Source organism: Sarcophilus harrisii, chromosome 1 (assembly GCF_902635505.1).
Source record: "Sarcophilus harrisii chromosome 1, mSarHar1.11, whole genome shotgun sequence".
NCBI lineage: Eukaryota > Metazoa > Chordata > Mammalia > Dasyuromorphia > Dasyuridae > Sarcophilus > Sarcophilus harrisii.
This window is the reverse complement of record NC_045426.1, coordinates 691,719,963-691,731,757: the sequence shown is the minus strand read 5'-3', so window position 1 is coordinate 691,731,757 and position 11,795 is coordinate 691,719,963. Positions and strand designations below refer to the sequence as shown.

The 11,795-nt window shown below is 38.0% G+C and overlaps 2 pseudogenes; one reads left to right on the top strand and one right to left on the bottom strand.

Annotated features, from left to right (window-relative positions):
• Positions 1-8,251: 8,251 nt before the first annotated feature.
• On the bottom strand, positions 8,252-9,500 carry LOC100917838 (annotated as a pseudogene).
• Positions 9,501-10,053: 553 nt separating this feature from the next.
• LOC116421458 lies at positions 10,054-11,546 on the top strand (annotated as a pseudogene).
• The last annotated feature ends 249 nt before the right edge of the window (positions 11,547-11,795 follow it).

Here is an 11,795-nt window from a genome sequence, read left to right as displayed (position 1 = left end):
ATTATAATAACATTCTCAATATCATGAATTTAAATGCTTGGAACAAAGTTCTTATTTTTTAAATGATTTTATTCAGGGAAGTAACTGACTTGGAGTATCATTTGGAACCAAGGTGGAATTTTGCAGAATGATGTTACAATTACTTTTCTAAAAGATATCAATATTACAGGAATTTGTAAATACATGTAAACATACATTATTTTCCAAGTTCTTGTTTACATTTTCTTGTTTCTCCTTGCCTCCCCCTTCCAAAAAAGAAACCAAAAAACAGCAGCAAATTTAACAAGCCAACCTGTCCAAAACAATTTTAAAATTAAAGGACTGAAAACAATACTTAAACCATGAAAGTATGATGTAATGTACCACTGGAACCTGTTACTGAATGGAAAATGAAAATTTGACTTTCTAAATAATCTCATATAATTTAATTTACTTTTCAGTAAAAGTAGGCATTGGTTTCTAAAAGGAAATGTTCTTTACATATAATTTTTTTTGAAAAAAATGTCTTTACAACATTATCCCTTGTACTCATTTCTGTTCCCACTTTTTCTTTCTCTCCCTCCACCCCCTGCCCCAGATGGCAAGCAGTCCTATACATGTTAAATTACATACAATTGTTGAGCCAATATGGCTGCTTTGGATATTCATTGGTAAAAAGTGATCCAGTGCAGCAATAAGTGCCTTTAAATTCATCAAATGTGAAAAGTTTGATTATAATTGTCTTTGTGATAGGAAGAAGCCACACTCTTGAAGGTTCACTAGAGCTCAAGTTCACAATTCTACTCACTTTATGCATTACAACTATGTACCATTATACAAGGTACCCTGATGTTCAACTCTTTTAATATTTAAACAAAATTTCAATGTAGCTGATTTTTTAAAAGTGAAAAAAAATTTGATTTTAAAAGAAAAGGAATGAGGGGTGTTATTTCATTCAAGTTGAATGACTTAATTCTTTTACAAAATACATACCAAGTAGGGAGATGGGATGTGGGAGGTTGTCATCTTGGGGCACAAAGGGAGGAGGGTGAGGAGCCAAGATGGCAGAGAAGGCACACTCGATTTTCTAAACTCCTCTCATCCCCTCAAACAACTATTTAATTCAGCTTCAAAAATAGCTCTTCACTGCTTAAATTCATGAAGATTAGAAGCACACAATTTACCAGCAGAAGATAATCTGGAAGATTGCCAGGAAAGGTTTGTCCTGAGGGGCCAGGAACAGAGGCTAGAGAAGTTATAGAGATGATTCTGCTATAGGCTAACTGCTCTGCCTTGATTACAAAGAGTAAACTGCCAGAGAAATTAAAGCCTAAAACAGGGGGTACTCTAAAAAATGCCAGAACCTAATGAGATCTGGCTGTAACCACTCAAACCCGGAAGTGACCCAGGAAGACCCGTAACACAGCCCTGCAGCTATATCCTGCAGTTCAGGGCTTTTGCAGGGGCAGTTACAAATCTGTACCACAGGAGCCACAACCCAAGGAAGGCTCTAATCTGCACAGAGGGGGGCTTAGCCTGGGGCAATAGAACTTCCCATGCAGGACTATTTCTGTCCCTGCAGGATCATTCACTGCTCTGCTGCTAATACCCACAGCCCCATGGTGGGCTTTGGCTTGGGGTAGTGAAACTCTCACTGCTCAGTGTCTAGCCCAAGGGCAGTCATTAACCCGCACAGCAGGGTTCTTTGCAGGGCACTTTCCCATCTCAGCTCTGCAGGCATGAGTTACTTCCTAGTGGGAAACTCTTTCCCAGAGCACTCCAGTACCTCGCTGCTTTTTATAGCTGGCTGACAGGACAGCTACCCATCCATACATCTATCACTGCTCTGCAGAGGAAGCTGGTAACCTCCTGGCCCTGAAGGCAGACCCTACAGGCTTTAAAAAATGAGTAAAAAAATCAAAAGGACAACTGATACTTTCTATACAGAAAGAGAGTAGCTTTTCAACCCTGAAGAGACTAATAGCAGACAGTCTCCAGACAATTGTTGGTCCCCAAAACAAAAGGTTCTCCTAGAAGAGACTATTAAAAACCTTTAAAGAGAACTAGAGGAAAAGTGGGGAAAGGAAAGAGAAGCTATGTAAGAGAGCACAACTTCCTGAAATGTGAATTGGAAAAGGTAAAAGAAAAACTTCCAAGAAGTGCAGGGGAAACAGAATTTGTGAATTGAAAAAAGAAAATAACTCACTAAAAAAATAGTTTAATGGAAAAAAATTCCATAGAGCAAAACAACGCATTTAAAAACTCAATTTAACATATACAAAAAGAAGTAAAAAAAGCTAATGAAGAAAATAACTTGCTAAAAATCAGAATTGAACAAATAGAAATGACTGATTCATTGAGACATCAAGAATCAGTCAAGCAAAACCAAAATAAAAAAAATGAAAGATTAGGGGAAAAAATGTCAAATACTTGGAAAAACAACAGACCTGGAAAATAGATCTAGGAGAGAGAACCTGGGGATCATTAGACTAGTTGAAAATCATGATGAAAAAAAAAGAACCTAGATACTAATTTACAGGAAATCATCAAAGAGAACTGCCCAGAAGTAATAGAACTGGAAGGTAAAATAGGCGTTGAAAGAATTCATTGAACACCTTCTGAAAAAGACCCTAAAATAAAGACTCCAAGGAATATTGTGGCCAAACTTCAGAATTTTCAGACTAAAGAAAAAAATTTTACAAGCAGCCAGGATAAAACAGTTCAAATACCGAGGTGCCACAATAAGGGTCATGCAAGATCTGGCTGCCTCAACATTAAAGTATCGAAGGTCCTGGAATCTGATATTCTGAAAGGCAAAAGAACTTGGAATGCAGCCAAGAATAAACTACCCAGCTAAGCTGGGCATTTTTTTCCATGGAAGAAGATGGACCTTTAATGAAACAGAGGAATTCTATTTGTTTCTAAGGAGAAAAAAACAGACTTAAACAAAAATTTTGATCTCCAACCACAAGACTCAAGAGAAGTAGAAAAAGATAAAAGGAACTCTTGAGAACTGTATTTCTGTTGTGGATATACATAAAAACCACATGTATAATTTGATTTTACTGATAACATAAAAAAGGGAAGTAGAAATGGAAAGGGGATAGTGTTAGAAAAAGGGAAAAGGGGAGATAAAAAGAGGGGAAACTACAGGCGACGATGAGACAAAGGAAACCTATCCTATCTGAGGGAATTTAGAGATGGGGAGGAACATTGTGTGAATCTTACTCTCATCAGAGTTGGCTCAAAGAGGAAATAATTGACATATTTGTTTTACAGAGAATCTTCTCTCACCTCATTAAAAAATGGAAGAGGAAAAGGAAAAAGAATAATAAGGGAAGGGTATAAGAAAGGGGAAGGGATTCAAAGGGAAAAGTGAGGGAACCTAAAGAGGGAGAGCTGCATGACACAAGGGGGACCAATAAGTTTAATACTAGGGAAGGGGGGAAGGGAGACAAGAAAAAGAAAAGCATAATCTGGGGATATTAGGATGGCAGAAAATACAGAATTAGTAATTTTAACCATAAATGTGAATGGGATGAATTCTCCCATAAAGCGGAGGTTGATAGCAGACTGGATCAAAAGTCAGAACCCTACAATATGTTGTTTACAAGAAACACATTCAAAACGGGGAGATACATACAGAGTAAAGGTAAAAGGCTGGAGCAGACTCTATTATGCTTCAGGTGAAATCAAAAAATCAGGGGTAGCCATTCTCATCTCAGATCAAGCAAAAGCAAAGATTGATCTAATTAAAAGGGATAAGGAAGGAAACTACATCTTGTTAACGGGTACTATAGACAATGAAGCAATATCAGTATTAAACATGTATGCACCAAGTGGTATAGCATCTAACTTCCTAAAGGAGTAGTTAGGAGAGTTGTGAGAAGAAATAGACAGCAAAACTATAATAGTGGGAGATCTCAATCTTGCACTCTCAGAATTAGATAAATCAAATAACAAAACAAGAAAGAAATTAAAGAGGTAAATAGAATATTAGAAAAATTAGATATGATAGATCTCTGGAGAAAACTGAATGGTGACAGAAAGGAGTGTATCTTCTTCTCAACAGTTCATGGAACCTACACAAAAATTGACCATATATTAGGACATAAAGACCTCAAAATTAAATGCAGGAAGGCAGAAATAGTAAATGCTTTCTCTTCAGATCACAATGTAATAAACTACATTCAGTGAAAAGTTAGGTGTAAATAGACCAAAAAGTAATTGGAAACTAAATAATCTCATCTTAAAGAATGATTGGGTGAAACAGCAAATTATAGTCACAATTAATAATTTCACTCAAGATAATGACAACAATGAGACATCATACCAAAATTTATGGGATGCAGCCAAAGCGGTAATAAGGGAAAATTTTATATCCTTAGAGGCTTAATTGAATAAAATAGAGATCAATGAATTGGGCTTGCAACTTAAAAAACTAGAAAAAGACCAAATTAAAAAACCCCAATCAATTATTAAACTTGAAATTCTAAAATTAAAAGGAGAAATTAATAACATTGAAAGTAAAAAAAAAAAACTATTGAACTAATAAACACAACTAAGAATTGGTTTTATGAAAAAAACCAATAAAATTGATAAACCTTTGGTAAATTTGATTAGAAAAAGGAGAGAGGAAAATCAAATTAGTAGTCTTACAAATGAAAAAGGAGAACTTTCCACCAAAGAAGAGGAAATTAAAGAAATAATAATGGGTTACTTTGCCCAACTTTATGCCAATAAATTTGATAACTTAAACAAAATGGATGACTACCTCTAAAAATACAGGCTTCCCAGATTAACAAAGGAGGAAGTAAATTCCTTAAATAGTACCATTTCAGAAAAAGAAAAAGAACAAGCTATTAATCGACTCCCTAAAAAAAAAATCCCCAGGACCAGATGGATTTACATGTGAATTCTACCAAACATTTAAAGAATAATTATCCCCAATGCTTCATAAACTATTTGAAAAAATAGAGAATGAAGGAGTCCTACCAAATTCCTTTTATGACACAGACATGGTACTGATACCTAAACCAGGTAAGTTGAAAACAGAGAAAATTATAGACCAATCTCCCTAATGAATATTGATGCTAAAATCTTTATTTAAGATATTAGCAAAAAGACTACAGAAAATCACCCCCAGGATAATACACCATGATCAACTAGGATTTATACCAGGAATGCAGGGCTGGTACAATATTAGGAAAACTATCAGTATAATTGGCCATATTAATAACCAAATTAACAAAAACCATATGATCATGTCAATAGATGCAGAAAAAGCATTTGATAAAATCCAACATCCATTCCTATTAAAAACACTTGAGAGTATAGGAATAAATGGACTTTTCCTTAAAATAATCAGTAGCATCTATTTAAAACCAGTATAAGCATCATATGTAATGGGGGCAAACTGCAACCATTCCCAACACAATCAGGAGTGAAACAAGGTTGCCCACTATCACTGTTACTATTTAATATTGTATTAGAAATGCTAGCTTTGGCAATGAGGACACCAAATTATGACTCTTTGCTGATGATATGATGGTATACTTAGAGAACCCCAGAGATTCTACTAAAAAGTTATTAGAAACATTCCACACCTTTAGCAAAGTTGCAGGATACAAAATAAACACCCAAAAATCATCAGCATTCTTATATATCAATAACAAAATCCAACAGTTAGTTACAAAGAGAAATTCCATTTAAAGTAACTACTGATTGTATAAAATATTTAGGATCTGCCAAGGGAAAATCCAAAACTTTATGAGCTAAACTACAAAACACTTTGCACACAAATTGTCTGATCTAACCAACTGGAAAAATATTAAATGCTCTTGGATTGGGCAAGCAAATATAATAAAGATGACAATACTACCTAAACTAATCTATTTATTTAACGCTATAACAATCAGGCTCCCAAAACTATTTTGATGGCTTAGAAAAAATAACAACAAAGTTCATATGGAAAAACAAAAGGTCAAGAATTTCAAGGGAATTAATGAAAAAAATCAAATGAAGGTGGCCTAGCTGTACCAGATCTAAAATTATATTATAAAGCAGCGATTACTAAAACCATCTGATATGGACTAAGAAATAGACTAGTTGATCAATGGAATAGGTTAGGTTCAAAGGACAAAACAGCCAATAACTTTAATAATCTAGTGTTTGACAAACCCAAAGACCCCAGTTTTGGGGATAAGAATGCATTATTTGACAAAAATTGCTGGGAAAATTGGAAATTAGTATGGCAGAAACTAGGCATTGACCCACACTAAACACTGTACACCAAAATAAGGTCAAAATGGGTTCATGACCTAGGCATAAAGAATGAGATTATAAATAAATTGGAAGAGCATAGGATAGTTTACCTCTCAGACCTGTGGAAGAGGAAGGAATTTATAACCAAAGAAGAACTAGAGATCACTATTGACTACAAAATAGAAAATTGATTATATCAAAATGAAAAGTTTTTGTACAAACAAAACTAATGCAGACAAGATTGGAAGGGAAACAATAAACTGGGAAAACATTTTTACAGTCAAAGGTTCTGATAAAGGCCTCATTTCCAAAATATGTAGATTATTGACTGTAATTTATAAGAAATCAAGCCATTCTCCAATTGATAAATGGTCAAAGGATATGAACAGACAATTCTCAGATGAAGAAATTGAAACTATTTCTAGCCATATGAAAATATTCTCCAAATCATTATTAGAGAAATACAAATTAAGACAGCTCTGAGATACCACTACACACCTGTCACATTGGCTAGAATGACAGGGAAAGATAACATGGAATATTGGAGGGGATGTGGGAAAACAGGGACACTAATACATTGTTGGTGGAATTGTGAACACATCCAGCCATTCTGGAGAGCAATTTGGAACTGTGCTCAAAAAGTTATCAAATTGTGCATACCCTTTGATCCAGCAGTGTTTCTACTATTCCCCAAGGAGATGCTAAAGAAGGGAAAGGGACCTGTATGTGCCAAAATGTTTGTGGCAGCCCTGTTTGTAGTGGCTAGAAGCTGGAAAATGAATGGATGCCCACCAATTGGAGAATGGTTGAGTAAATTGTGGAATATGAATGTTATGGAATATTATTGTTCTGTAAGAAATGACCAGCAGGATGAATACAGAGAGGATTGGTGAGAGTTCCATGAACTGATGCTGAGTGAAATGAGCAGAACCAGGAGATCATTATATACCTCAACAATGATACTGTATGAGGATGTATTCTGATGGAAGTGGATTCATTTGACAAAGAGAAGATCTAACTTGGTTTCAATTGATCAACAAGGGACAGAAGCACCTACACCCAAAGAAAGAACACTGGGAAATGAATGTAAACTGCTTGCATTTTTTTTCTTCCCCAGTTATTTACACCTTCTGAATCCAATTCTCCCTGTGCAACAAGAGAACTGTTCGGTTCTGCACACATATATTGTATCTAGGATATACAGTAACCTATTTAACATGTATAGGACTGCTTGCCATCTGGAGGAGGGGGGAAAGGAGGAGGGGAAAATCAGAACAGAAGTGAGTGCAAGGGATAATGTTGTAAAAAATTACCCTGGCATGGGTTCTGTCAATAAAAAGTTATTAAAAAAAAAAAAAAAACAAATGGAGGAGGGTAAGTAGGAGGTGGCATCCAAAGTCCTAGAGAAGAATAGGGAGGATCAGCATGATCTGTAGGCAATTGTGGAGGTTGAAAGTAAAAAAATGTATTCTGGTGGGGGGAAATATACATATGTTGGTGTCAGAATTATGGGTGGTGGAAATGATGCAAGGGGAGGAGGTGGAAAAAGAACAGATCATGTATGAATGGGTTTGTCAGATGTGGGGCAGCAGGGACCTATCTTCATGGACTGCTGTTTTTACGGCCTTGTTTGACATTGGTATGGTGTTTGAATGATCTGGACTTGATCTGTGGTTGATTAAATACTAATTGGGCTATACTCTATTAATATACATGATTGGATAAAGAATGGCCCCCACCCATTCTCCATGCAAGTCCTGATGTGTTGTATAGGAAATGACGGTTTTGGCGGGTGGAGGCAGAGAGAGACAGGAAGAGAAGCTGGGGGAGATTGGGCCTAGGTTCGATACTCCTAGCTGCTGGTCGTATGGCTGCTGGTCTAGCTAGCTTCTTGACTCAGCTGCATACATTGCTATTGCCGATTCTCTTCCACCTCCGATCCTTCTTCACTGAGAATAAAGACTGACGATTTTCCCCTACCTGAATTCCTGACTCCTGCTGATTTAAAAATACGCGGTCTTCACAGATCTGCTCTCCCTCTCCTATTAAACTGCACCTGGGGGCACTGGAGAGGTGGATATACAGATAATGTTGATGTGTGTATGGTCTCAATTTGGGAGATTTTAGATGGTGATGATAATGTGGCCTTGTTATCTTCCTTGGAAGAAACAACCGGTGATTGTTTAACCTGCCTAGGAGGGTTAGGCTGAGGAGATGTTGTGCTTGTTGCTGCTGCTGTTCACTTCTGGGTCTCTTTCTTTTGGGGCTGCCATTGTTCAGAATTTTGAGATTGCTGTGACTGTTGTCTCATAAACATCTCGTATTTTAAATAGAGAGCCCACAAGTGAGGGCACTTCAGCTACTGATTGAAGAGATTCTGGTTGGTTCAACTGATGAGATGTATGGAGAGCTATCTGTTGGTGCTCTTGGGAATGGAGATCCAGGATCTGATGGCAAATATCTTCTAATACATCATCAGATACGACTGGAACAAACTGTTCCCTCCATCTCCTGTACATTAGTTTTGATGTCCATTCCTGCATTTCAAATTTGCATAAATGACCTGCCAATTACATCACTGAGACTGCTATGATATCAGGTTCCCACAGTAATGATAATGTAGTACACAAACTGTCATTTACAAATGTCCATGCCATTTGAATTGACTTTTGAATTTGGTTTTTATTACCTTTGAGTTCCTTGGCATATTTTAAGAGGAATTCGTAGGGATGTTCCACTTGGAAATCAAACTTTATGGTCTGTAATAAGACACGCTCCAAAGCCATAATTTCTTCCTTTGGATCGTCTCCAAATTGACCAAAGTGTGCTTCATTTAATAAGCTGCGATCTGTTTTGAGAATATTGTTACATCTTTTAGGAGTTTCTTCTACTTTCCCTGCCAAAAAAGAGCACACACTCCTGTCACATAACTTGGGATTTGCTTGAATGAATGAAACATGTAAAAACCGGGAAAATAAATTATTCCGGTAGCCACCGTAACATAGTGTAGTCCAAAATGCATTCCTACATCGAAGATGAACCTGGCACCCTCTCAGCAATACTTGGATTCAGTAATTAGATCCATGCCATCTAAAAGTGAAGGTGTCTTAGATAAAGCTTATTTATGCCAGAACCAGCATGGTTTTCTGTAGTCCAAACTTTGGTTTGCCAAAATTTCTGAAGAACTGGAAGTTTCTTCATTCCCATTCATTTCTTGAAATAAGTTTGTTCTTAATGAAAAGTTTTCCTGAGTTAGAATCCTTCCACCTCACCAAGTACTTAGCAACACCTCTCAATGATGACTCCTCCTCCTCTCCATTAATAATTAATTATGTTTTAATTAATATGATATAATAAAATATGCGTGATAATATTTTCTTCTCCATCCAGAGTCATTTCTTCTGCTAATTTCAAAAGAAACCCTTTTGCATCCATTTTAGCTGACACATAGCATTCCATTCTGACGCTGGACTGGGCTGGTCCTCTCTTTTTTCCCCAATAACAGAGGTCTACCTGAGCTCCTCCACATCACTAGCAGCAACCCACAATTTTTTGCTCCCTCCCTCAAAGTTTGGGATTGTCTGACTTACAAAGGAGACACTTAGTCAATTTGCCTCGAGCAATCTGGGCAAAGGAAACTTTTCTATTTAGAATTTCTCTGGGTAAGATTCCCAGGCTCTTCTCAAGAAAGTGGTAACTCTTCCCCGAATCAAACCAGGCGGTAACTCGTAGGTTCCTAGAACCAGGCGTTAACTCGTAACCTCCTCTTACCAGGTGTTAACTCGTAGCTTCCTATTACCAGGTGTTAACTCGTAGCCTCTTTAAATAACCAGCAACAAGGCTGGGTCTCTAGTAGCTGGGAAAGATCCTAGGCAGTTGTAGTGAAGTGCGGAGAGGAGCAGAGCTCTAGCGACTGAACCTTTCCACTGATCCTCCCTTTGGAGTGGAGAGGCTCTCCCTACCCACCCTCCCTCAGGACTAGAACGGAGAGGAGCTCTCCCCACAGAACTTCCTTCACCAACTGAGGGGAGGTCTCCCACCGCCCTCCCTCAGGGCCCAGGCAGGAGCTTGTGCACACACCTTCCCGCCAACATGGCAACTTCATCAGAAGAAGTTTTACTGATCATAAAGAAGGTGCGTCAGAAGAAGCAAGATGGAGCCTTGTATCTCATGCCAGAAAGGATCGCTTGGGCGCCTGAAGGCAAAGACACATTTACAATCAGCCATATGTATAGGCACATTAAATGCCAGAAAATCAGCCGAGAAGAAAAAGCTAAAATCCAACTTCAGCTGGTCCTACATGCGGGAGGCAAAATTAACTTCCATTTTTCCAATGGAAGCACAGCTGTAAGCGATCGAAATACCGTGAAGGACCTTCTTCAGCAGTTGCTGCCCAAATTCCACAGGAAAGCCAGGAAAGAACTGAAAGAGAAAAACAGAAGGCTGCAAGAAGATCCCGTTTTGTTTCAGCTTTATAAAGACCTGGTTGTGAGTCAGGTGATCAGTGCTGACGAATTCTGGGCCAATCGTTTCAGCGGGAATGCTGTGGAGAGCCCTGCGGCATCCAATCACAAACAGGATGTGGGCATTTCGGCGGCGTTTCTGGCTGATGTCCGCCCCCCAAAAGAGGGTTGTGATGGCCTGAAGTATAACTTGACTTCTGACATCATTGAGTCCGTATTGAGGACCTACCCAGCAGTGAAAACGAAATATGCAGAAAACGTTCCAAAGAACATGACAAAAAAGGAGTTCTGGGCACGGTTTTTGCAATCCCATTACTTTCATAGAGATCGGCTTTACATGGGCTCACGGGATCTCTTTGCAGAATGTGCCCAAATGGATGAAAAGAGTTGGGAAACGATGCTGTCACTAGGAGTGAAAAACCCACTACTAGATTTGACAGCTATGGACGATACATCCTTAGATGAGGGCTATGGGGTGTCCCCTGTGCCATCTACTTCCGACTCTTCAAAATCCATAAAGCAGAAGAGAAATGCCGCCATCATCAAGAGAATTAACCACCACAGTGCTATGGTCCTGGCAACGACTCTCAGGAAACGTGAAGCCCCAAACGAGAACAACAGTGAAAACGGCAGCATGGAAGGGAACTCTCTGGTTTCAGACTTCTATCAACCCCCAGTCAAAAGGATGAAGTTCCAAGAATCCATGGACTATTAAGACTTGGGGGGAGGATGTAACAGCGTCAAAACAATGCACTTAGCCTGAAGATGAAGGATCGCTATTATCATGGCCCTCCGGTGTGAAACAAGTCAGGATGTCATTGATTGTTTTCCGAGTATTAAGGAAGAGATGGGGGTGGGGGAATATTTTTTTGGAAGGGGGAGGGGAGGAGAAACAAGGAAATGTAAACAAGAACTTGGAAAATAATGTATGTTTATATATACTTACAAATTCCTGTAATATCCATATCTTTTAAAAATGTCAATATATCATGCTGCAAAATTCCATCTTAGTCACAAATTATACTCCCTGAGTCAGTTACCTCTGTGAATAAAATCATTTTAAAAAAGAACTTTGTTCCAGGCATTTAA